The sequence below is a fragment of the Struthio camelus genome, chromosome 1, assembly GCF_040807025.1.
Source record: "Struthio camelus isolate bStrCam1 chromosome 1, bStrCam1.hap1, whole genome shotgun sequence".
Taxonomy (NCBI): domain Eukaryota; kingdom Metazoa; phylum Chordata; class Aves; order Struthioniformes; family Struthionidae; genus Struthio; species Struthio camelus.
The window spans coordinates 48,703,810-48,731,657 of record NC_090942.1 but is presented as its reverse complement, the minus strand read 5'-3'; the positions used below and the strand labels follow the sequence as shown (position 1 = coordinate 48,731,657).

The window sequence follows — 27,848 nt, the reverse complement described above, 5'->3', positions numbered from 1 at the left end:
GGCCTTTTAGAATCACTTCCTGAAAGGACGTTTATCAGTAGTCAGATAGGAGAAGGAGCACCAGTGTATTCGGAGCATATATTTCCTTCCTCTTTCCCTCTCCTTACAAGGTCTCAGCTGTCGCCTTCTGGGACTCATAAACTTGCAGACAAGTTTGAAGAGAGCCTTTCAGCTGGTGCTAAGCTAAATCACTCCCTGTTCTAGGGACAGGTGCCTGGCTTAAGTAAATTCTTTCTCCGAGGTAGCCTAGTCAGGCCCAAATAGCACACCAATGGCTAAATTTCCTCTTCAGATTTACGTGCTTATTTCTCAGATGTCTTGTTCCCCCTTCTACAAGTTGTTAGTATATGAAGGCCACTGGCAAAAGAGCAGACTGGGTAGTCCCTGTACATTTGATTAAGGTGAATTCATAGCAGGCTGTTATTTTCTACCATTAATCTTAATGCTATAGAAAATATTTTTTATTAAAAACAGTTTTATTTTCAGCCAGACCTAGTCCTCCAGGAATTTATGAGGAAGAAAAGCTAACAACAAGACATGGCCTAAAAAACATGCATATGCTAACAGCAAAATAAAATGTGATAGATATATAAAAAGCAAACACTGGAGAAACATATGCTGCAGCTTAAATTGTACAAGAGTTCAATCCACACATTTGTCAGTACAGAGTAATGAAAAGAGCTACGTGTAAAAACTTAGCAAACTTTTCTATGTTCGCTGCGCGGTTTGTTTTCAAAGTTGTTATATATGTATATCCATATGATATATAATGTATGGTAGCAAAAACACCCCTGTGTTGCTGTCTCTGAAGTTTTCATCTTTGAAATGTCTGTCTCTGCTCCCACTGGAGTTCCACATTAGATGTTCCACTTTACTACTATAATCTAATGCAAGACAAGCAGGGTGAAGCATGAAAAAAAGTTCTGAATTCATCAACTACTGCTTTATTTCCAGTGAAGAATGAAGAGGAAATAGAAGAGATGAGTCCTTTTTTTTTTTTTTTTAATTAAGGTTTTATTTATTCCTCATTGAGGATTACCAAGCTGAGGAGAGCTGTAGCTCTGAAGATTTAGTCAAATGTAAATCATTTAGCATACCCTATTGTATAGACAGTTTTATAACATTCTTTGGGTATCTTCTCGAGTAACTCTCAATTCACACTATTATTCCAAATTTAAAAACTAAATAGATGCAGTGTGTAAATTTTGATTCTAGAAATAAACTTTGCTAAAGCTCTAAGGTACGCAAACCTGGAAACATACTCCGGTCAAAGTTTTCTTAAAACAATTAAAACTTTTGTTATCCAGCTAGGTATCACATCACAGAGTTACAGCAATACTCACCATTCCACAGTCATTTTTTAACCTTCTGCCAATAACATTGGATGCTGCTCTCTTTTGACATCATGAAAAATGTTTCTGTGATTGAGTAGCAGCAAAATAGAAATATCTAGTGTGTGCTGTGCCACTAGAGTCATCTCTCCTTCCAACCTGAATATCTGGGACCCTCTATTTCATTTTGAATAGTGATTAGACTCTATTAGTAGATAATTCGTGGTGGGGGGAGGAGGAAGCCTCATTCATTTTCTCTCCTGGTAATGTCTTACAATTTCTTAGCAGTCCACACCTTGTTCTGAAACGTTATAAGGTGACGGACTCCTCCCTGCTGTGTGGCTTGGCCTCCCTTAAGGGCTCATTAAACCTCTTTCACTAGAGAAAAAAACACATATATAGTTGTTAGTACTGAAGTTTCACTTCTTTCTTCCTCTGCTTTCTCCCTTCAGAAGAGAACCCTGAGGTGAACAGATGATCAAAGTCAAGAATTCAACTGAGACATTACTTCGTTTTGTTGGCTAAATTGCTCCCTTACTTCCTTTCAGGTCACAGCCAAAAATCCAACAAAAAACTTCTTAGCAACTGAAATTCTTTTATTACTGACTTGACTCATTAAACATGAATGAATTATACCTTGCTAAAATAATACTATTACAAATAATAAATCACATTTTTTAATTGCTTCAAGCATTAGATGTTCTTGAATAGAAGCCAAGATACTGATGTAGCTTCATGACCTAAGTTACTGGGGCTCTAAAAAAAAGACAGTAGTCACATGAAGCTCTAGTTGCAGAGAGGGGACACATGAGTGATACTTATTCTAAAATTCATAAATACTTCACAAACAAAGCCTGTCTTGGGTCCAGCAGGTGGCTTGTCAGTTCTGAAGACTACTCCATCAAGCCTTACCCTTTTCCACAGCAGGGATGATTTGGGGAACTTTGCAGGTGGGACTTTGTGCAGTGAAGTCTCGGTGAATCAAGGTTCTGACTTTTTCAAGCCATTTCTTGGGTTTCAGCAGCAGCTGCTGTACACGTGTGAGCAGAAAGGAAGAGGAACCTCACACTCTGCCCCTGTTTCACAAAGTAAGCGTTAGCACCTAAAGGCTAACAAAATCTTAACAAAATGGAGAAAATCACTGGTATCATGAACTGTGTAGCAACCATCATTTATTCTCAGAAATTACTTTTCACGTAACAATTTGAAATGAGTGACATTGTCTGTCAAAAACTTTGGCTCTAAAGTGATATCTAGAAAACCTCACTTTTAACTCTCTTTGCAAGACAGTGTAACCAAAGAAGTGACTCATAAGTATCAGCAACCTGTTAAAAAGGTGGTGTTTTTTTTTTTTTAACTAGAGTTTTTGGAGGCATAACAAAACATCAAACACACATCTTTTTGTATTGTCATCCCTTAAGGATAAATGTCTTAATTGTTCTGATTTTCAGCTGTCATTTCAATTTTTGTCAGCTAAAGGAGAATACTGCCTCTTTCTCTCCTGGAGCATTCAAAATAAAGGTAATTGCACAGAAATAATAACCATCAAAAGCAAAATAGAAAGAAGAGGCATTGCAAGGTTAGTCTGAGCACAAATGCATACATTTCAGGAAACACAGCAAAAATTTCCCCTATTTAAGATTACTGGACACAGCTATATTAAGAAATGTGCTGTCATTTATCAGCTCAAAAGTTTGAGTATTTCTTTCAGCTAAAAATATGTAGGGTGATAGTATTCTTTTTTCGTTGACCTGTAGCTTGAAAGAAAGCAACAATGAGAAAGAATTTCATGCTAGTAGACACTCTTAAGACTAGATTTAGCTGCAGTCACATTAGCTTAGATAATGGGAGAATTTTTCTTCATTGAAAATGCTCCCTGTCGCTTAAGAAGAACTCACTGAGGCAGCCTGCCATCTAGCTTTTTCACAGCAAAACAGGCTTGCAGACTGCAGATGAGAGACTCGGGAGCAGAGACAATTTTAACTTAGCCATCCCTAATTTATCTCAAGCTTTTTCAATTCATCTTCACTGCTCTGTGCACGCTGGAACACCAGATTGCCAACCCCTGGGAACAGAATGCAACCAGGGATCTAGAGAGCTGTCACATCCTGAGAAATATTTAAATTGTGCTGATTTTCTTCTGGAGTGCTGAGCAGAGGGAATGAAACTCTCCATCAAGTCATAGCTTTGCGGGCAATAGATCAGAGGATACTGCCAGTTTTTCTAATGGATTATTGTTATCGGGCAGGTTCTTCCTGAAGGTATGTAGTTACTCTCTCAATTCATTACCCACACTATTTATCAGGTAATGATCTAATGAACTAGTGATCCAGTTACATTAAGGAAAATGTTAACTAAGTAATCTGTATTGATTGAATGATGGCACTTTATTGCAGCATGTTTGCAGGTAAAATACTCTGATCTACTTGCTGTAGATGTGTTGTACCTACTGCCAAGTGCTTTGTCAGCAGCCCTCAAGCAAATAACAACCCCTAACCTTTAAACAAACAAACAAAAAATCCATTGTGCTGTATATAACATTGCCACAAGTTAATGTTGACTGTCCAGAGATTATTGTTTGTTTTCTGAAACAATGAATATTGAAGGACAAAATCGTACTTCTGGAACATAATCAGCTATTTGCATTTATTATTGGTGAATATTTATCTAAAAAATAACATATTTTCCAAACATGGGTCTGTGCAGAACTTCTCTTAAAAGTATTATACATTAATTCTGGAGTTAGATGTTTTCGTCTTTTGCTATGACGTTCAACCCTTCACACAGGGGATTAGGGTATTTAATTCTGAAAATCTCCAATGTGAGACGTGATAGAAGCCTGTTGTTACATCTGTATTGCCAGACTCCAGGAGCTTCTTGATAAAGCATGAGGATTACGTACCACAGACAAGGGTTTTAAAAACAAAATCTGTAAAGACGACTTTCTTGCCTTTTAAACTTTTGTGTCTCTAAATGAGAGTTACAGCGTCCGCCTCCTAATCTGAAAGGTTTACTGCATATCTGTCAGTGTAGCTTGTAAGGCAGGCTGACCTAAAAATGTAAGATCTCTCTAAATTGCAGAAGCAGCCAGAAATTTTTAAACTGTTCCAAGCGCGGGAGTTGCTGCAGATGTGGAAGAAGCACTGCCACATTAAAGCTAAAGTCATGGCCTTGTTTCGTTCTCGATCTGGCACTCTTTACCTGCATGTAGGCTCTGCGACCTGAAGGTGAAGGGACAGAAGCAGGGCTAGGCAAGAGTTAAGTCCGGAAAAAAAATCTTACCTTTAACTTCCCTAAGATTTGTCCAATGCTCTTGCTGTGCTGCTGTCATGCTACTAAAAGTAAATGATGCATGAGCTTGCATCTGGAATACTTGACAGTGCAGTGGATGCACTGAACTGGACATTCAGTCGCAAGTGACAAATATTAGTCATGTTTTTTAATGTACTGCTGAAAGCAAGCAATCTGGTAGTAATCAGTAAACAAAACAGGGACAGGAGATTTCAGAAGCTCATAAGGGGTTAAAATTAGTAACTGTGAGTTAAGAGCATTTTCTATTGTTTAGTGTCTTTTTCATAAGGAATTTTTCTTAATGTTCAATGCTTTAATAGTAAATTAAGGCAGTATATGCTTCTCCCGTATGCAACACCTGAAAGTTTCTTTCCTCTAGAGCCTTGCAAAAACTGAAAGAAAGGAAGAAAGATTGATTCTGTCCCATTTCCAGTGAACTCTGTTAAAGCGCTTCCTTTCCTAGGGACGTCAGAAAGACAGAGGCAAAGAGGCTTTCATTAAACTCTCCCTACAGGCTGCTTCCATCAGCAAGCTATTTTTTAAAGGGAGTTTGCATGCTTGCTGTGTTTTCCCCCATTCTCTCAAGCTTCTTATGTAAATATACAGAGCCCTCTTAAAATGCTGGCACTCCTGGGTTTTTCAGAATTTTATGCAATCGCTTATGAATATCACAGCCTCAGAAGATAATATGGATATTTCTTATTAGAGGCTTCTCTCATGAAAACCTAACTTTTCCAGAACAGATTCCATTTTGTTTCCTTAGGGTCCAATAGTATGTTTGCTTTTAAATTTTGGGTTACTTAAAACACTAGCTAATTAAATAAAATTACTTCTAACATAAGGCATTGGGGAGTAACCAACAGTAGCATAACAATGTCTTTGATTAACTTTTCTTCAAAGTAAGATGAAAGAAAATAAAGAAAAAAAAAATCAAATGGGAGAGTGATATTAAATAATAGGAAATAAACAAAGATTAACGTCTTTGTCTTCTGTCTTTACCCTCCACATTGCTATTCTTTCTTTATCTACCATGCTGTTCCCCCTTTTCTTGGTAGAAATATATGGTTTGCTCACACATTACTCTATTTCCATCTGGAAATTTCTGCTGCCTTCTTAAACCTTTTTAGGCTGCTTGTGTAAATAAGTGTATTACAAAAAGGTGCCATAAAGATGCTATGTCCTCTTTAAAGTGTAGTCTTCTACCTATCTTGGCTCCACTAGTTTCCCTGCTCCGCTAGCATTGTTCTAATCATTCTTCTTTCTTATCATAACAATTTCCTTATGAAATTTCTATTTTTTTCACAGGAACTGACTGCAGCACAGCAAACTGGCCTGTGCTGCTCACATTCTTCATCAGTTCACGTTCTTCACCAGTCCTTAGTCGCTACTTCTGCTTGTCTCCTGTGCTCCGCTTTCCTTGAGTGAAAAGAAACAATTTAAAAACATAGAAAGAAAGCTTAAATGTTGCCTTTATTTCTTCCTTCATAGCTTCTTAGGTTTAATTTCTGTCTGCTCTGCTGTCTGCTAGACAAGTTAAAAAAAATCAAAAAATCACTTTTGATCTTTTTGTGCAGTCCTCTTAGTTTTCCCATGTGCTTATTTAAAAGCCATTTTAGGTTGGAGTTTATTCTTTTTCCAGAGTTAGCCTCCAGAAGGTACAGATACTGAGAAGAATTTGGTATATAAACAGGCACCTTCTTCCCTCTCTTGATTAACTGTACAAAGTTATATGGGGTATGGGTTTGTAATAACCATCCTAATTCCTTATAGAAGATATGAGAAAAGATCTCTTGTGGATTTCCCAAAAAGTCGTGACCATTTTATATTATCTCTGCTATACTAACTCTAATAGGAAACTGCTGGGAGAAGTATTTAGATAAAGAAGGGCATGAGGGATGGAAAAACAATTCATTCTTGCTTCACAAATTCTGTTATCAGGCAAACAGTGGGTATTTCTAACATTCATGATGTGCTATAGCCTTTTTTGTTTCTTCCATTTACCTCTCTTTATAGGTTTCAGTACTGCCTTCTCGTTATTTACAGCATTTCTGAAGTGCTATTCTTTTGTTTCGAGTGTCTCATTTACACAGACCATTAGCTAGGCAACATGATCAGTTATTACATAATAATTCTACTAAGGACTTAAGTAGGACTGATGACATATGGCAAATCTGTGCTCTCATATATATAATTTTGTAATTTTGAGTGGGCAAGAGTGAAAACATGGTTTTCCCCGAGAATCATATTTGATTGCTGAAAAGAACATCAAGGAGTAGGGATGGAAGGGACTCTCAAAACTAGCTTGAGTTTGCAAAGCTCTCTTATTTTGGTTGAAACTCTTCAGTATGTCCATAAACTGTGATCCAGGTGCTTAATCAAAGGCGTCTAGTGTCATTTTCAGCACTGTGAGATATCCTGCCCAGTCACCAGGTACAAGTCCAAAAAGATGCAAGCCTTCTGCCGTATTTTTGAGCCCCCATTCCTCAGCTTCCCAGGGCACCTGAAGTGCCAGTAGACCCATATATTTAGGGCAACTGAGTACATATTTATTCACTTTCATATGGAAAATATTAAGTAAGTATTAGAAGTCATTTTTCATGCCTCCCTCTGTCCCTATCTCTTAAGAAAAATCAGATCAAGTAATATCTCCCTTCTAGTTCCTTGATGTTATATGCTGCTAACCTAATAGAGTTCACAATTGCAAAGTAGCTGGCATTCCTGTTTAAACTGATAAATGTCAAACACATATGAATAAGAATGCTGCATTAAGGGATGGTACGGTGAATTTATTTGGACTTGCAGAACTACTCTTTTTAATTGCGTAACTAGTGAGGTATGTAGCTCTCTCAATAATATTAACAAGTCTCATGATTAAATTAACACTGCATTCAGAGTAATATATTTCAAATCTTTAGATTATCTAAATTTTAAAAGTAGATCTGAATTCTTTTGTTCTATGACTGACCTTGGATCGATAAATTTGAAACAGAATATTTTGTTTTATAAAGCTTCCAAAGGTTTGATTTCCCCCACTCTCCCCAAATGAGACGAAACCACATTTGAAAAGCTGGAATAACTGCCTGTATTCCTGTTCTGGAAATTCCTAATTTTAGATTAAGAGAATTTGAAAACTTTTACGTGCAGGGCTTCAGGCCTATTTTATTAACATTTTTGTTGCAAATTTTAGTCTTCATCTTCCTTTCTATGAAGGAAAAAGCAAACATACCACAAAAAGTAAGGACAATGCATCCTTAACCTTTGCTTATGTTTCTTTTTATTTCTTTTGTATGTTGCTGAGGGTGGGAGTTATTCTGAGACATCCAGGGTCAGTCTCTTCTTGCCAATAAATATATAGAGTTCTGCCAGTATTTTTTTCTTCAGGTATAATTAAAAATCTTCTTTGTATTGGGAGCTTCAATATTGCTTTTCTATCTTAGTGCAGTCATCACAATTGTTGTCTCATGTACAGAGATAAATAACTTTCCTGAAGAAATTACAGTACTTCATCTTGTTCTGAAAGTGAATTAATATCCAGTTTACCTCTTTTTCACGCTGCTGGAAGTCGCTGCATTGAAGTCGATAGAATAAAGGAGAGTGGAATCAGGCTCCGTATGTTTAAGTAGCCCTGTCTGCTCCTACGTGTTGATCAGCATGAGGTTCCTACCTTAAAACTGTGTCTATTTTTAAGGCTTTGAAAGGCAGTTTGCTTCTTTGGACATAAAATTACTTATCTTCCAGCTTCTACTGAACACTAGAAATGCTTTAAAACGGTCCATAACTTCCCAAATTTTGAAAAGTAGCTTCATTAGAGTTTAGAGCAGATAAACAAATTCCCTTTTAAAGAGTTTCAAAAATTCCTGGACTCCTTATCAATGGGATGTCCCAGATTTTTGTTATTTTAAGGGTATGTACCGTATGTATTTTATGTGGGTATTACTTGGGATATACTTCTAAGCTGTATTGTCATTACACACACTTTTATTTTGAGGAAAAATTAAAGCCCTAATTTGATTGTGTATTAAGCACCAACTAACATTACCGGTTTAAAGAAAACTTGGCAAACATGTATGTTTTCACATGAACCTAGAAGCATTTATAATTTGTGCTTCCAAATGTGTAGCACGCTACCATCATTAAGTAATGATGAGGAAGTTCTTGTGAAATCAAGGTACGCTCTGAGTTGAGGAGGATTTGCTAACTCTGTCTCCTTTCTCCAGTATTTCCTCTTACCGTTTTTGCTGAACTTTAACTTGACTAGTTGAGTTTTTCTGGTGCTGTATGATGAAACTGAGAGAAACACAAGCTTGGAAGGTTCTATTTTACAAGGCTTTTAGTTTAGAAGAAATATTAGGGAATAGTGTGCTTTTTCCAGCTTTTGTAGGAGGAGAAGCAGTTAATAGGCCACGTCGTCTATCTTCTGCTTGTTGTGAAGCAGTTACATAAAGCTGGTAATAAAGGAACGGATATTGCCAAGCTGAAGAGTTTTTTTACAAATCTCTTCAATACTTAAGAGTATTCAAAAACATTGAATACTCCAAGTGAAATGTTTTGGTCTGTTTTCTGTTTTGTATTCTCAAGAGCATTTATAGATCTATTGCAATAACTTAGCACACTCCTTGATACTTACCGGTGATTTTTAGCCCTTCGACACTACAGAAATGTCAGCCCTGTATCTGGCCTTCCTTTGCTCAGCAACCGATTCCATCCTTCTCCGCTCCCCAATACGTTCAAGACAATATGCTCCTTCTTGCTCTAAATTAGTGTTAACCATCACAATAATTTTGCTTACTCTCCTATCAAATAATTGCTTGCTGCACCCATCTTCCCCCCATGTGTTTATGAGGTTCTTCAAAAGTATATCAGTTTAGTTGGGACAGATAGTCCTCTTCTACCTATGTACTGGAAGGTATGTGTATAAGGTTGGGAGAACAGTCTTATTCCTTGTAGGAAGTGAGGCAGTGCACGAGTATCGTTTAGCTGAGGCAGTTTGGCACTTTGCGACCACTGGAGGGATGTAGTGCTATGCCCTTTCCCTCTCTTTCCCTTCTTCCGGAGAAGCATTTCAGACGCTTGCTTTGTGCTGGTTTATCAAACCCCTTCATGAACTGCTCAAAGCACAAGCCTGACAGAAAGCTAACCCAGCAGAAAAAATGGATAGTTTTCCAATAGATTAGCAAATTGCATCATGCCAGCTGGTGAATCTGAGACCCAAATCATGTCAGCAAAGGACCAGATCTGCCTAGGTCTGTTAGAGGAATGGGGTGGAAGGAGAGATTTCCACCTTCCTGCTGCAGTGAGCTGTAAGCTTATACCCACTACAACATTTCACCTTACCTTAAAGCTGCCTTGCTCGCTCTCTGTCTCCCTTACCTCCTGTCAAAAAGTATCAGCAGAGCAAAAGTGAGATCTCTGCTCACTTTCAGGGAAGTTCTTATCGCTCTGGTTTCTGCTTCCCTAGGGAAAAGCAGCCTGGCAGCCAAAGGGCGAGACTGAAATCACTGAAACCTTTGAGGCTTCCCCTGCCGTTAAAAGACCAGCTGCAATAGCAGTTTAAGTGGCAACTCGAAAAAGATCTCTGAGAGCCAGCTGTACAGTCTATTCTATCTGGTTAAACTGGGCCCAAGCCTGGCCAGCTTTATACAATATGGAAAAATAGGCTTACATAGGCTCAGTAGCAAAATTTTTATATTTTCTTTTGGCTTCTTCTTGATGATAATAGTTTTCCAAAAAGTTTTTTCCTAATTTTTTTTTTTTTCCCCAAAATCTGCTTTTCTTTCTGGCTGTCATTGTTATGCAGAAATTTAAAGGGACTGCTTACACTAAGCTAAATATCTGGATAAACCTTCAAATGGGCAAAGCTTTAGTTGTTTATAAACTCTTACTGTGAGTGTTACTACCTCTTCATCTTCCTCAGAGCCATCTTTTTTTCAGAAAAAGCATAGTTCTTGAGCAGAACTCCTAACTAATACAGTAAAATAAATAATATACTATTAAAAAAGATTATAAAAGTTGCTTATTTCAAGCTACCTCTAGCTGTCTAAGGAATCACATGCAATGCAATTTCTGAACAGTTTTCTTGAATCTGGACCTTCTGCTTTGCCAGGAAGATCTCCAATATCATTATATTGGCAACATTCAAAAAGACATTTACATTCTACTCTGTAGAAGGGTGATGTAAAAATGGAGAAATGAATGTTCTTTTTTGCACCTCTTGGTGAGAAAGCAGAAGTGAACCAATGGGAAATCCACTGAAGTTAACAGCTTTGGTTGAAATTGCAGTAAGGGTAACTAAATGCTATTATACCTTTTGGACAGCGAACAATATGCAAAATGTGTTTAATTCAAAATGTCACCCTAACAAAAGACTACAATCGGGATCGTGTTAGGCAAAGTAATGACACAAGCCTAAACATCAGTAAAGGAGTAAGGGTTTTTTATCAGGAGCACCTCCGTTGTAGCAATGAGGTCAAGGATTTTATGTACAATGAATTTGTCCCTTAAGATCCTGAGGCACCTTCAAGGTGATAGTGAGACCTGAACAGCTGATGAAGACCTAGTAATCTAGGTAATAATATTATCTCAGCAGAAGTAATTATAGGAAACGGAACAGTGTGTCTCAGAACTGCCAGTGTTTTGGGTTCTACCACCCCATAAAAACAAACTGTAAATGGAGAGTACTGAAGGAAAGGAGAAGGCAAAGCTGAAGGTACTGATGTATGCCGCTATAAGATGATGCTAAGACAACCTGTCTGGACTGTTTAGTCGATCTGCTGTCTGAAATTTAACATATTTTGTTATTTCTCCCTGGGGGCGAGGTGGGGCAGTGTTGTTATTTTATTGTTTTAGATCCTTAGTTTGAGTGCTTACAAGTCAGAGTGTGCTATATGATGGAGACTGTACGATGATATTTTAGTTTTCCAGGCTTCTGGCTGAGAAAGCCAGTTAATATATGTAGATATTATAAGTCTGTATGTTTGAACCTCAGGTTCAAATCAGGTGCCACTGGTTGCAAATGGATTGTCCTAAATGCTGCTTTTTTATGTTCTTTACTGAACAGAATTACTGTGATTCCTTGGGGGAGAGGGTAATAATGATTTATTATTGGAATACAGCTTATTCATAAAAAATCATCTGCACTGAAAGTGAAACTAACTGCATGAGCTGGCATATTTGTAACAAATCTTAACCATTTTTTGCTTCCTAAGCCATGTGAAACACATTTCCAGACTACACAGAAAAAAAGACTATATAGGCACGGATATAAAACGATATGACAGATAGATAAGTGTTGCTTAAATCCTTTTAGGGTTTTTTTATTAAAATTAAGCATTTTGCAGCAGTCAGTGATAGAAAAGGCAAGAAACAGTAACTTCTTGCACATCCAATAGTACTACTACCTGTAGGAGCCAGTATATTTGAAATACATCTACCCTGAATGGTGCTTGACTGGATAATAAGATTACTATAGTTTTTCTTGTAGTGGCTAAAAATAGCATACTATTTAGTCTATTACATACTATTTCGTTTTACCTATGTAGCGGGATCCAACCTGCTGAGTTTCCTTTCCTCCAAGTACAAGTGCTAATATAAAAGAATAGATAAGCTGAAGGACACTTTGATGTCAAACAGACAATATTACTAAAATGCTGAAATCTCCCAGAAGAGAAAAGATTAGGGGTACGTCTATTTGTTAAGAAAGGGTTATACAAATATCTGATAAGAGGGTAAAGTCACTAAATTAAAGGAAATCATATGGTAATACACAATCATTGTCTGCTCTTATTTGAGTAATCTTGTTAAAACATTTACTATTCAACGTTTTAACATTGATTGATAGGATGAAATCCTATCAAAACAGAAACATGAGAAAAGAATATCATTTACCATGGAATTTGATGAAAACAAAATCTCTTTGCATGGGACTCCCAGAATTGCTGTGGAGCATACAATGCCAGCACAAGCCAGCAACATGCATATCAGTCACACAAACATTAGTCCTTCTTAGAAAAAGATGATATATAAATCCAAAATTATGTAAAGATGGCAATTTGACTCCTCTGATTTCTGAATGAGTTTTACTTCTCTTCTGTAGAAGTAAACTACCAAAAGTAGGTTGTTACCAGTTACCGGAAGCAAGCTGCCAAAACTATCTTCTCATTTAGTCAGGTAGTGTCAGGTAGGATCTGGTTTGTAGTGTTATTTTAATTAATATGAATAATAAATTTTCTATTTATTGAGATAAATTCCTGTAAAAAGTCTCCAAAAATAGATATTACAGTGCAATCCACTTTCTCTGCATTCCTAAATGTGGTATACATTTACTGTTGTGAGCATACTGTTGTGTTTATGTACAGAGTGGTACATAAAATAAAAAGAGATATTTAACTTCCAGTAGTATATGGTATATGCAGAAGTAGAGCACAAAGATGAGGGGAAGAATATGTCACTTCATGTGCTGACTCTGGTTTCATGAACATTGTGCCTTAACACTGAAATCTGCCTTGAAGCATCAGCAATGAAGTATTTCAAAGGCCAGATGGCTTCATCTTAATCTTATTAGTCAATGCTAAGGTTCTGTGTCAAGGAATTCACTTGCTAGGACCATTTTGAAAAAAAAAAAAAAGGTTTATCATCTACTAACCTCTTTGTTAAATATGTAGTTTCTATCCTAACCACAGATTATTTTTTCATAAGATTTCATGTGTATATCCTCCTTCAACTGATGGATTTGCACTATCATTGGGTACAATAATAGTCGAGTTGTCCTTAATGAAAGTTCTTTTTTTTTTTAGTTTTTAGCATTGGCTTCCAACCACAGGCTCTCGTTATGCATCTGTTTGTAAAGTGTTGTCAAGTCACCTGTTAATCTTCTCTTGGATAGAGAGAACAGATAAAGCTGCTTTAGTTCTTATTGCAAGGCATGTTTTCCAGACCTTCAATTGTTCTTTGGCTTCCTGTCCGATGTTTTCCAATTTTCCAAGAAGAAAAATAACTTGAGCGAGTTCCATCACTAGCTTTCACATCTCATTTTACTACTTGCAAATGAAGCTATCAGCTGTATACCGCAAACATCATAATTTTCTATGAAGATATCAGGTGAAACTATATCATATATAAATCCATAATATTCCATTCACTGGGAAAAAAGCTGAATTCTTACTTGAGCTTGAGATTACCTGGCCACATTTACAAACAATGACATATTTTTCCTCATACTGATTTAGAATAAATGTGGATAGACAGGAATGCTTACAGAAAGAGTTCAAATTCCATACCAGAAAATTCATTGCACGTGGGAAATGAAAGAGGGAGTATAGAGGAAAACATGAATAAAAATCCAGATAAGGCTGTGAGTAAAAAAGATGAATACATGATGACATTTGCTATAGTGAATTGTTTCATGATGTTCTTGGTAGAGGAAACTGCCTGGGTGTAAGTGTTGAACCATAAAAAGCAAGCAATTCAATTTTGAGAAGGTCATTTACTGCTCACAAAAATTGGAGATGTGATACATATATGAAAAGTAAACATATTACAAACAGTATTTCTCGTGAAATAGGATAGGAACAGCAGATGTCAAGAACATGCTGGGGAAATACTTGACCTTAGGTACTTTTCTAACTATGTACAGGTAGGATCTATTAATTCTTTCCTAGAAATCACTGTCCAAAAATATCCTCCATTGACAAAACAGTAAGCAAACTCAGTGTCCAGGAAAGATAAAATAAAGTTCTCAGAACTCCTTAATCCATGACTCTTTCCAGGTATCTGGCTTTACTTCTGAACAAAATCCCCAGGATGTCTTTTCAAATCTTGCATTCATATGAATAAATAAGATCAAACTACTGATTTCTCACAACTTGAAACTTCCCAGCCCTAAGGGGGCTTCAACTTAGGGAATGCATCTTTCCTGGTGAGTATCCCTCCTACCTATAATGAGGGATTTGTGCAAGAGATTTGCTGATGCTAGATCTCCTTTATGTTACCTTTGTAACAAAGCCAGGAATTCTTATGATTTCCTGTAGGTTATTTACCTGCTCCATGGTGAGGATTTCCAGTTTTCAGTAGCGTCAAATACTATAATTAGATTTCAAGAACACACAGCTGATATGCAATATCCCAACCCAACCAACTACAAACTACATAAATAAATACAGATTTCTTTCAATGGCAAAACTATATATCAAATATTTCAACTTGAAATGAAATGTCCTTGTTTTTGCTTACTAAAGTAATATACATACAGGGGTCATCTAGAGAGGAATTGAATATATCAGAGGATCTTAAAAATAATTTAGGTTTTAATTGTGTGCATTATTTCAAGGCTAAATTTAGTTAACTGCAATATAAAATATCATTTTATTATAAAGTGAAAATTTGTTTGGCTGCAAAATAGAAAAGTACAATTTCTGAACTTCTCCAGTTCATCATGCCAAATAAAATAGTTTATCAATCCAAAATTTTACTCTTAGTAATGAAATTATTGATCCAAAGCAAGTTTTATCATTTTTTTAGCAATGCATTACAGATCAACCATATAGAATTGATACTATATGTGCAATACTTTGACAGGTTTTACTTTTGAGTGTATTATTCTTAGTACCTACGACTATGATGGTTATATATATTTTACAGACCATCATTGCATATCCTCTGCTGTTTTACTTTACTGAATACTCTGTTCTTATTTAAAAAGAAAAACAAAGACAAAACAAAACAAAAAAAAAAAGGGAGACTTTCTTCTGAGGCAAAGTGACAAGGTTTCTCATATACGTGATAAAGAATGATTTGTCCAGTGATAAAAAAGAAATAAACAGCTTTGATACTGAAATGGAACTTCATTCAAAAATCTTTTTGAAGAGCCATAATATTCTTAGGTGTGCAATTAAAGAAACTCTATCTTCTATAATCTTTGCATATGAACATTAATGAACCTATTTAAAACTTAAGGCACTCTGCTTAGCTATTAAAATGATGTTTAGCAGAGTCCTGATTAGTATTCTTAGACTGAGAGATAATTGGTTTATAATACATGGACTATGAGAAATTTTTCTACCCCTCAGAGATTTCTGGTATGGTTTATCAAAAAATACAGTCTGTTTCGTAAAAACACAAATTATGCTTATCTGCCTGAATAATGATTTTTCTCATTGGTGAATTGGTAACGTTTCACTGAATATTTTGAGGAGCCAGGAAAAAGATCTAGATATATTTTCTGGATAGGAATGTTTGTGCTTTCAACACAAGCACACTTTGGTAAATGACAGGACATAAGAATTTCTTAAATACAAAAATATCTGTAACTTTTAATATAAGATTAATAAAATTCCAGTTGGTCTATTTCAAGTAACACTTTTCTGTCTATTTCCCCTTCTCCTCCATCTTCCCTCATTTCTTCCTTGGGCCATAACTGAACAAACAACGTTTTAGAGGTAACGATGGCTTAAGCAGCCACCTTCCTCTTTGCAAATTTTCTTTCCTGACACTGCCCCTCTTATCATTATGGCACAAAGGTAGATACAGCTAACTAAACTGGAAAACATCAAAGAAAAAATGCCTTCCTAAAGCATTTTCCATTCTCATTTAAGTCATCTAATTGGATAATTGCTTGATGAGCCTGTCTCCCCACCACTCTTGCTATAGTGGGTATTTAAAGGGGCACTGACTGAGAGACCTGTTATCTTTGTAAGTGTTGCGCCCGTCGAATGTAAGAGTTGGCCGCTAGAAACAACAGCGAGACATCGTACTTCAGTTTTCAATGTAGTATAGTGTAATCAGAAGCAATCTCACTCTAGCAGCATGGAGATCAGGGTGAACAATATCCAGAAGCGGAGTAGGTTACCATGCAAATTTGTGTACAGTCTGTGTCACAGCTCAAGTTGCTAGCGGATACCAACGCTAGTTCCAAGCATCTGTGTGCTACACTGTAATTTCAGGGTAAACAAATATTAAGAAATGCATCTCCTTGATGCTATAACGCTGCCCTTGCTCTCCTGATTAATCTTTCAAACATGACTGGTGATGCAACCTAAACGTAGCCTGTTGTTTGTTTAGAGCAGTATTTGTTCTATGGAGAAAAAGACTAGTACTCTGGACGCTCTAGCCACCATTGTTTTTATAGAGTAAAATTCACTGTACGTTTCTTGTTCTGAAAATAGCTTTGTTTATATCACAATCTTGAATGAATGCCTCCTATACAATGAGTTTAATTACCAAAGCAATAAGCTCACTTATCAATTTAATTAAGACCAAAAAAGAATTAAAAGCCAAGTAGTGTATTTTAACAACACATATATTTATCAACTAATATATGTACTCTTTCAGGACTGTTGGCATGTATATTGAGTGTTTTAATGAAATGAGTTTGTGTAATGTGAGAAGAATGCTAGCATGGTGCCATTTAATCCATTAGCAGAGAAGACAACAGAAAATATCCTCTTCTGGCAGATACTTGACCTAATTGCTTCAAATGCTGCTGCTGCTGGTGTAGATGATGGATATTAAATCCTAAATAGGTGCTCTAGTTTGTACGCTAAAATATTACTTCATTACTTAAAGAATGTGTTTATAGATCTGATATATTGCATTACTTTGTCATATTGTGTCAACCTGAATTGACTTACAATGTGAACTATGTAACATGATGTGACACCATGTAATTTGCCATAATTTGACATAATATAATTTAGCAGGTCAGAAATGTAAAACGAAGAAAACTTTGTCCAGGGTGAAATTCATGCTGCTTCTTTAGGCAAATATGAAAAGAATTTTTGCTAGAAAATAGGAGTGTATTTCACATGAAGGGAATTTCCCTAGAAATATCCCTTATACAAAACATCAGTACTGTGTAAGCAACAGAAATCTTGGAGCTGAGGAATTCTTAGCCCTGCTGAGAGCTGGTCCGAGGAATATCTTGACCAGATGACATTTTTGACTGTATTGGAATACAGTACAGTAGCCTATAATCTGAGTTTATTGTAATATTTCAGCACAGTCCATATCTACATCATTGATGTAGATATCACTGATGTTATTAAATAAAACATAGATATACTGAGGACCAAATTCAGGTTGAAAAAATATTTTTACATGTAGCAGTTGGTGGGCTCACCTTATAGCTTTGTATCTGATCATTTAAGTCAGGAGATTTATGTATAACTTGGAAGCCGCATCAGCTGCAACTTACAGTGTTAGGCAGGTGCCACCCTGAGTATGAAAATGTAATTGACCAAAACTTCCATTAGTTGATTATGGGCTTAATTATTTTGCTTACTCAAAGGAACCTCTTCTTATCAGCCTCAGGAGCTCACTGTGGTATAAAATGCTGGAGACCACAGAAGAAGAAAGCTTTTTGCATTGAGAACAAGGGAAATGATACAGAAAAAAGTTATGTCATTTGCCATAAAGCAAAAATACTTTTTTTTTTTTTTTGGGGGGGGGGGGCAAGTAAATGGGAGAAAAACAATGCTCCAAATAAAACAGGAGAAAATCATACATATGATTTCAATCTTTGGAGAAATTACTTTGCTGAGATACAGGTATATGAGATAATCCAAAACTGAAACTCCTGCTGAGTGTCGAGATGCAGCAATTTTCAAGCCTTGCTACAACACAAATCTACATAATGGCCAATCAAACAGGAGTACAGGAAAAAATACTAAATACTGACAATGCATGGCAAGATTGTGTTTTTAAAGCTGTATCATAAAAGGTTATTTTTTAATTAAACCTAAAGATGAAAATCTAACTTTACTTTAAAAACATTTAGCATAGCAAATTGTTAAAAAGTACTGAGAGTCTTGATACCCACCGCTTTTGAAATATCCCTTTGTATTTTATAGGAAAGAGTTTCTGGGAGGAGTAAAACATTTCAGAATAATTTTTTCTAAATATTCAGATATATTCTGATTCTTGTTTCTGTTCTATTAAGTAATTTCCCTTACTTCCATGACTTGAGAAGGAAGATTAAGCCAGATTTTTGGGTCTTTTTTTCTTATTAGCCCCACACATTGTCTACATATTCAGGATGAGCTAAAATTGCATGAGGCAAAAATCAGTTCTGATTTTTAGGAATATCTATACCTAGGAATGTTATTATTTGAAACTTCATCATTGTTCCTGCGGCTATAAAATGAATATATATTTTGTAGGAAACTAAACCAGTCAGAGTCTCACAGCAGCATCATCTAGTGTTATGATATAAGTGGGTACATGAAGAAAATAAGCATGTTCATTAACTGTACCTTCTTCCAGACTTTTTCGAAGGATTGGTGAGAGGGTCACTTTAGTTTGCCATAGCATGGCCCTGCTCTGACAGGGGGACAGGGACCGGGGCGGGAGGAGAGGTTAAGGCAAATAACCTCCAGATGTCCCTTCCAGCCTAAATTAATCTATAATTCTGTAAGCCTATGTAATAAAATTATGTGAACATGCATGGAACTTTGAAAGAGTACACACAGAAGCAGCACTGCAAAATCACAGAATCATAAAATGGTTGAGGTTGGAAGCGACCTCTGGAGATCTCCTAGTTCTAGCCCTTTGGTCAAAGCAGGGTCAAACTGGGCAGGTTGCTCAGAACTGTGTCCAGTTGGGCTTTGAATATCTCCAAGGATGGAGACTCTACAACCTCTCTGGGCAATCTGCTACAATGTTCCACCATCTTTAGAATGAAGAAGTTTTTCCTCATATTTTTCTCATATTCTTATATTCCGTTTCTCATAGATTTTCCTGTATTTTAATTTGTACTCATTGCTTCTTGTCCTGCCACTGAAAACCACTTATAAGAGTCTGACTCCATCTTCTTTATACCCTCCCACATACTGATGAGATTCCCCCTGAGCCTTTTCTTCTCCAGGCTAAGCAGTCCCAGCTCTCTCTCAGATGCTCCTCGTATGAGATGCTCCAGTCCCTGAGTCACATTTGTGGCCCCTTTGTTGGACTCACTCCAGTATGTCTAGGTCTGTCTTGTACTGGGAAACCCAGAGTTGAACACAGAAGTCCACAAATAGTCTCACCAGAGCTGAGTAGAGGAGAAGGATCATCTCCCTCCAGCTCCTGGCAATGCTCTTCCCAATGCAGCTCAGGATGACATTGGCCTTCTTCACCACAAGGGCTTGTATCCAACTTGTCTACCAGAACCACCAGGTCCTTCTTTGCAAAGCTATTTTTAAGCTGGTCAGCCCCCCAGCCTGCATGAAGTTATTCTTCCCAGGTGCATGACTTTGCACTTCCCTTTGTTGAACTTCATAAGGTTACTCTCTGCTCATTTCTCCAGCTTGTTGAGGTCCTTCTTAATGGCAGCACAAAAACCTGGTGTATCAAACACTCCTACCAGTTTTGTATTGTCTGTAAACTAGCTGAGGGTGCACTTTGTCCCATTGTCCAGGTCATTAATGAAGATGTTAAACATTGTTGGCCCCAGTATCCACTCCTGGGGGACACCACTAGTGACTGGTCTCCAGCTGGACTTTATGTTGCTGATCCCAACCCTATCAGCCAGTGTTCAGTCTACCTCACTATTCATTTGCTTAGCCCATTTTTCAACAGTTTGTCAACAAGGATGTTGTAGGAGACAACATCAGCAGCCTTGCTAAAGTTGAGATAAACCACATTCAGTGCTCTCCCCTTGTCTATCAAGGCAGACATCTCATCATAGAAGGCCATCAGGTTGATCATGCATGATTCTCCTTTGTAAATCCATGCCTACTACCCTCTTGACCTCCATATGTTTGGAAATGGTTTCCAGGAGGATTTGCCTCCATCGCCTTCCTAGGGATGGAGGTGAGGTTGACTGGCCTATAGTTCTCTGGATCCTCCTTCTTGCCCTTCTTGTAGAAGTGAGATTTGTTTTCTTCTAGTCCTCTGAAGCCTCTCCAGATCACCATGACCTTTTAAAGATAATTGAGAATGGCCTGGTAAGGACCTCAGACAGCTACCACAGCAGCACTCATGGGTACAATCCTATCAGGTCTCATGGAATTTTGTATGTCCAGTTTGTTTAAATGCATTCTGACATAATTGTCTTTTACTGAGGATAAATCTTCCTTGCTCCAGACTTTCCCTCAGGGCTTAGGGGCCTGAGATTGCTGAAGACTAATCTGAGGGTACTGAGTACCTTGGCCTTTCCATGTCTTTTGACATCAGGTCCCTGACTCATTCAGCAGCAGGCCCGCTTTTCCCTCATTTTACTTTTGCTGATGACATGCCAGTAGAAACCTTGCTGACCTTCACATCCCTCACCAGATGCAACTCCAGATGGTCTTTGGCTTTCCTAACACCATCCTTGCATGCTTAGACAGTGTCTCTATAGTCCTTCCGGGTGACCTGACCCTGCTTCCACCTCTTATATGATTCATTTAAGTTTTGTCAGGAGCCCCTTGTTCATCTATATAGGCCTCCTGCCACCTTTCCTTGACTTTCTGCATGTTGGGATGAACTGTTTTGAGCTTTGAGGAAGTGGTCTTTGAAAATCAATGAGCTCTATAATTAAGACTATAATTAAGATTTATGTTCTGCATTAGCTGTTAGCTAACAGAGAGCTTTCTTTGATTTTATTTTCCCAAAAAGTGATTGTTTGCCTTCACTAAGAATATATTTTTATAATATTCTTAGCATAATATTAAACATTAGCATTGAGTACGGAATAGGAATATTTAAAAAGACGCTATCTTTCTTGTAAGTGAAGACAAATTGTGATCAGCTGACATCACATTAAGAATGGTGACCTTCTTATCTACAGCTAAAAAGCTTTCTATAAAGGCTTCCATTGTCAAGTTTAGGCATGTCCTAAAAGCAGTAACTGATTCTGGTAAATAGCAGAAAAATCGTGGGTAACAGAATCAGCAGTATACAAGATCCTTGATCCTGTCATTTCCTGACAATGTAGATGTCATTATTTAGTTTTAAAAGGGTGTGAAGTTTTCTTTTCCTGAAAGGTCTTGCTATTTTAAATATAACTTGAATTTTAAATATAGCATTGTTATATTTAAAAACCAAAAGGACCTACAACAAATGCTAGCATGTTCTAACCATTAATGATTACCCCTTCGTAAATGTTCACTTAGTCCTACGTGTCCATATAGAAAAATCTCGGTACATGTAGTATGTACTATATATGCAGAATTGTCATACCTCTTACTATTTCTTCCCATATCAAGCAATACCTAATCATTTCTACATGACCTAATACCTCAAGTTCCCATCTTCCTTTTAATTTTTATTCGAATTCCTACCAAATTACTCAGTGTTAGGCAGAACAGCAAGTATTCAAGATGAAAGAGGCTACTGGAGTAGGTACCAACACAAAGAGAATTCCCATGTAGTTTGAAATTTGGGAATATACTGTTCTTTAACATGTACATTTACTTGTGGGAGGTGCTCTGTATACAGAGAGCCTTGCTAAGTTATCTCGGCACTCTGAGGCAGAGCAGAGCCAGAATTTTCTCTGTACTATGTATGCATATGCGTACAGGGAGGTTTTTCTCAGGCAAACAACTCCCAAATAAGAATGATCACGTGAGTGCCTATCTTAAGTATCTCCATGGTAGCAACTTACAAAGTCTGCAGTAGGGGTTTTCTTGTATCACTGTTTTATGTGTCAGTTACCTACCTTTAGCAATTAGTTCTCAGGCATTTCACGTTCATAATCAAATTCCAACATCCGCTGTCTCACTAGAGAACAAATTTCCAAGTTGCTCATTGAAATTCATGGATATATTTATATATCAGCTCATAATGGTATAGGCTGGAATGTCTTAACAAAAAAGCTTTTAACAAAAAACTCTCTAGGCTTTCATTTTCTTTTAATAAGAACAAATGGGTTGGGTATTCCATTCTCTTGAGTTTTAGCTCTCTTCTCCAGTCAGGTTTTTCAGTCTGTGACAATATTCTTCTTACCTTGGCGAATTCTTTCAAGCTACTAAGTTCACTTAGAACGTTCATACTGTGAATGTCATTCTTCTTCAGTTTCAGCCCTACATAACCTACAGCTGTGACTTTTGGAAGAGTTTTGCATCCGTTTTCCTGATTTTTTTTTTTTGTCTTCCTTACTCTCTCAAGAACTTTTATATTATGTTTGAACTTGTCTTGAAGAAGAAATCTGGGGCTATTTAAAATGATGCCTTTAGTAGAATAGCTATTTAATTGTTTGTTCAAAAAGTACCAGGTAAATACATTTTTTGGTCTTACTATATTGCTGCACCACAAATGTCTAAATACATGTGAAAATATTTTCTTCTCGTAATAACTTCTATTAATTTGGATACAGCTCAAGAACCTTCTGAAGTCAAGTTCTGATCACCTCCTAGGATCAAAACAGTGTTTCCAGTTCTTCTTTTTCTTCTTCTTATTATTGAGCTTTTTGAGAAAACAGGCATCTAATATTAACACTGTAAATGGATATATTATTTGTGTAACATTTGTCCTAGTTTCTTTATGAATAGGAAGTTTAATATTTTAAGTAATTCTTGAGATTTAAGGGATAGCAAATTAGTAGGGCTGTTATTTTTGCTGTTATTTTGGTTAACTTTTTAAGACTCTTTCAGGGCTTGTAAATGTTAATATGGTTTATGGATCCAGTTTCAAGAGCAGACCATGAAAATAAATCAAAGTCTGATAGGGCAAAACAAAATTATACCAGTGTTGCAATCTAAAATATTTCTGCCAATATTGCATTGATGTGTTACATTTTTATGGTTCAATTACATTTATAGACAAGTCTATAGGATGTAATTATATATAAAATCTATGTTCCTACTTCTCAGAATCAGAATGATAGCAGAGCTTTGGCTATATTTTGAAGTACTTCTGTTCATTACAACTACCCTAAAGTGAATCTACTTAATTAGAAAAAACAAGAATGGTATGTTGTCAACTACTCTGTGACACTAACAGATGAAAGTTTTTTGAGGGGCTCACAGCGGACAGTGTAGAATTTTTCATCCCTGTAAGTAAAGCAATTTGCTGGAATGGAAAGAATGAATGCAGGAGAGGACATCTCCTAGGAACCGGTGGACATGAAAGGGTTAGTTCTCAGGTATTTTATTTAATGTCTCAACCAGGAGGTCTGTGTTTTATCTGTTTACAAATTTATTTTGTTCGATTTCCATTTTCTTCTATGCTTTGGTAAAACATAATAATTTCAGAGTCTACAAACCTTTTATTGTCTTTTGTCAAGCTCATTTCAAGAAAAAAAAGGGGGGTCGGGTGAATATGCTCATCACAAGCTTGTGGCTGACTCATAAACCCATCACAGATGCATGTAAAAGTATTTTTTGCAGAACAGTTGTTCTGAGATACTCAAGAAAGACCGAACCGTGAGAGCTTATTTATGCAGAATTTTAAGTAGTGCATGAACAGGGAAAATATTCTCCTGTCCTATAAAACTATCTGAAAATCAAAATAATTATTATTTTCTACACTGTGATAAAATAAAGATTGTAATTAAGGTAACAGGATCTCTTCAAAAGTCTGCTATTTGATGTGTCCTTATTCTGAAAAAGGCAGACAATAGGAGACCTTTGTTCAAATCCATGCCAGTATTCAGGTTTACTGAGCTATCTGATATCTTGGAAATCTCCATAGTTCCCCCCTACCTCTTCCTAAAAATTATGGCTTTGGTCTAAATGTGCATTTCTCTTTTTTTTTCTTTTTTTCTTTTTTTTTTTTAGTGGAAGAAGTTTTAGAATAAGTTACTGACCAATCTAATACCAATTTCACAAGCTACTATTGCTCCATCTTACGGTTTAAGGCATGCATCTTGCTTTTTTATTTAATTCAGGAGAATAGAAATCAGGATGATTGGCAAGATTCCTGGAAAACAAATCTTATGGCAAAGATTTTCTGAAAGAAACTAAAGCTGAAATTTAGTTTCACCCTGCCTGGAAAATAAAATCACTTTAAGGGCTATTAGGGCTACAGAGAGATTGATGGTACAAGGTTGAGTTTAGAGTAGGATCTTGTAGAATATTTTGAAGGCCAGGTTTTGTACCATTATCTAAAATTCAGCAAAGCTTTTCTTCATAATGAATTCATTTTGGTTTTAAGCTTCTGATGTGGCATTAGCCTTACTCTTCTTTTAAAATGTGAGGAACTGTGAATATTGGCTTGGAAAGTAAAGTATCTCCGGTTCTAAATGACTGTGAAGAATCATGTTTGTTATAAATTTCACCTTGCTCCAAAAACTAATGAAAAGATCAGGGACCAAAGCATGCGTGTTTTAAGATGAATTTGTACCATTGGAAATACTTTAAAAGGTATTATAGGTGGGTGAAAGAACAATAGAATGATGACATAGCAAATAAACACTTTAAAAAAAACAACAGGGAACAAAACCTTTGCTACTGAAAGAAAATAGAAGGGTTTTATGACCAAAATGGTAACAAATTAGTACTTGACTGTGCTTAAAAAGAACACTTATTGCATGTCTTTCAAACTAAAATTACCAGGAAAAACCTGTGTGAGTGCTTATATATTATATACCTGGAAGTACCGTAACAGTTACACTCTTTTTGCATTGTCCTTTGCATGCTTGTTTTTATTCTTGTTTAATCCTTCAACCTTTAATGGTTAATGCTCAAGTTCTCAAAGAAGAACACTAGCTATTTACAAAGGGTGAGTCAGCCCATGGGTTATGGGTGATGGTTTTCAGAAGCTTAAATTTAATTAAGCTGAAAAAAAATGGCCATACTTCCCAAAAATTACATAGAGAAAATTCACTGAAGCTTGTTTAAAAGACTCAAGATGGTAAGTGCAGTATGTCATTAAACATAACCTTATTGATACTACTAATTTGAGCTAAAATCTAGACTCTGAATTTGCAGAACTACTTTTACCTCAGATTACTAAAAAAAGAATACAGTATTGCTCCTAAGGTAAGACTAAGTTTTTGTATGTAATCTGTACAAGAGTGATTTCAGTGGAGAAAAGTTGCTTAAAAATAAGGAGTATATTTCCAAAATGAGCTATAGTAAACACAATTCTGTAGTGTAGCTTTTTAAAGTGTGATTTCTGATTTAAAATTATGTCATTCTAAGATTAGATACAAGTTCAGGACTGATACCTGCTAAAAAGATTTTAAATAATTTGTGATGGATATGGGTGGAAATGCTTCTAATATGCTTTCATGATCTTGAGAAATACCATGACTCAGATTTGAAGAATGATGAGCTGGTCTATTTTGAGAACTTTTAGAGACTAACTGCACCAACAATCAGATGAAAGCTTTTGCCACATACAAGAAGATGCAGGTTACATTTCTGTCTCTTTAATCCATTGCTTGAATATTGAGCAGTTTGTCTCTGACTTGAGACTAAAGCAAAATCTTTGGTGCCAGACTCTTCTCCATGGTGCCCAGCAACAGGACAAGAGGCAATGGGCAGAAACTGAAACACAGGACATTCCATCTGAACATGAGGAAAAACTTCTTTCCTGTGAGGGTGGCTGAGCCCTGGAACAGGTTGCCCAGAGAGGTTGTGGAGTCTCCTTCCTTGGAGATATTTAAAACCCTCCTGGATGCGATCCTGGGCAATGTGCTCTAGGTGACTCTGCTTGAACAGGGGGGTTGGACTAGATGATCTCCAGAGGTCCCTTCCAACCTCAACCGTTCTGTGATTCTGTGAAAACCTTGAATCTGAAATAGGTTTTCCTTCATTTTTCTCTCAATACAAGAACCTGAGGAGGGGTGCAGAAAGAATTTTAATTTTAAATTAAGAAAGAATGTCACAGACTTTTTTAATATATTAATTTTCTCAGTAAATGGCTCCATTACATGTTTTTCTCTTTAGCCTCTTTCCTCAGTGTCTCTTACTTCCATCGTACTATTGTTTACTGTCATCCCTTCTCTCATCTCTTTCAAATACATCTCTTACAACTAAACTTTCCATGGAAATAAAATCTACAGTAGCTGAATATATTTGAAAACTGGACCATAACTAATTGCCAAATTAGTTATTTATACCAGAAATTTTTTTCAAGATTCTTGGAGATTCTTGGAGCTTTTGCTATAAGAAAGCTATAAAGAAGTTATGTCCTTTATTCTAAATGCATGTAGTGTCTACAACTTTGTAACTAGTTTAAAAGAGAGATTCAACAATTAATTTTAACATGTTTGTGCTGCCTTCCCCTTTAATCAGCTGTATCCCATTGTTAGAGTGTAAGATTTTTTCCAAGTTGTTATGTTTTGTAAGAATGACCCCATTTCTTGGTTGCTAAGTAAATTATTTTTAGTCTGATGTGTATTATCCTGTCTTTTCCACAATATGCAACCGTCTTAACACCTTATTGTGAACACAATGTAATATGACGTAGAACAGTTGAAATAAACATCTGAAACAGGACAAAACTATCTTATCCTTCTCAACAGACTTGCTCTCACATTAAGTTCCAGATGTTGCACTACTACTCTATGATGTTATCTTCATCTAATACACTCTGTCAGTGAATATAGCTCAAGAGAAAACTTAAAACTTCAAGCTTTGAAGTAGCTGGACTATGTTAAAATCAATTCTCCAAATCCAGGATTTTGTAGTTACCCTGGCACTCTCATCAAAAAGATCATTCTAAATTAGGTCCTTTGCCAAGGGAAAGTTGGAAGTATGGGTTTAAGTTAAAAAAATATATATATATAAAATAGATTTGCAATACATAAGGTCCAACTGAAATTTGACAGAAAGAACTAAAATGAGCATTTAAAATGATCTAACAAATTTAGGTGTCCTGCACCCCAGCCAGAAATATATTATATGAACACTGAATACCAGAAACTGAGATCAGAAGACAAGAATAATAATGAAAAAGTTGCCACTATCTGTCTTGTCTATTATGCACTCTTGAAAGTGTGATACGAAAAAGAAATGTGAGAGTAATACACATAGAAGAAATCTCGGGCAGGAAGCTATAAGGTAATGAACCTGGAGGTAATGAAGAACAGATTCTAGAGCATCTCCTTTCAGCACATCATCTGTAAAATAAGTTAGAAAGAATGAAAGGGAGAAACAAAATAGCAAAAACAAGTTTATGGGTTTTCATTCATAACAGTCTTATAAGCTGAGCTAGCAGCTTATGTTTCCATCAAGTCTCTTAGTATTTTACTTAACAATAGTTACAAAGAAAACACATGTGAAAGAAGGAACCTGACTGACCAATAAAGAGTCAATGTGCTTGAATATCTGGATCAGTTTGGTTTTGTTAGGCAATTATGACGATGCTCCAGATCATGTGCAGTGAGTA

General features: G+C 36.4%; 1 protein-coding gene across 1 annotated transcript in view; it reads left to right on the top strand.

Moving 5' to 3' along the window:
- The first annotated feature begins 3,294 nt into the window (after positions 1 to 3,294).
- Positions 3,295 to 27,848, top strand: part of MGAT4C (MGAT4 family member C) — a 439,229-nt gene continuing 414,675 nt past the window's right edge. The window contains exon 1 of the mRNA XM_009674575.2: positions 3,295 to 3,592. The gene's annotated coding sequence lies outside the window, so the exon portion shown is untranslated. The remainder of the gene's footprint in view (positions 3,593 to 27,848) is intronic.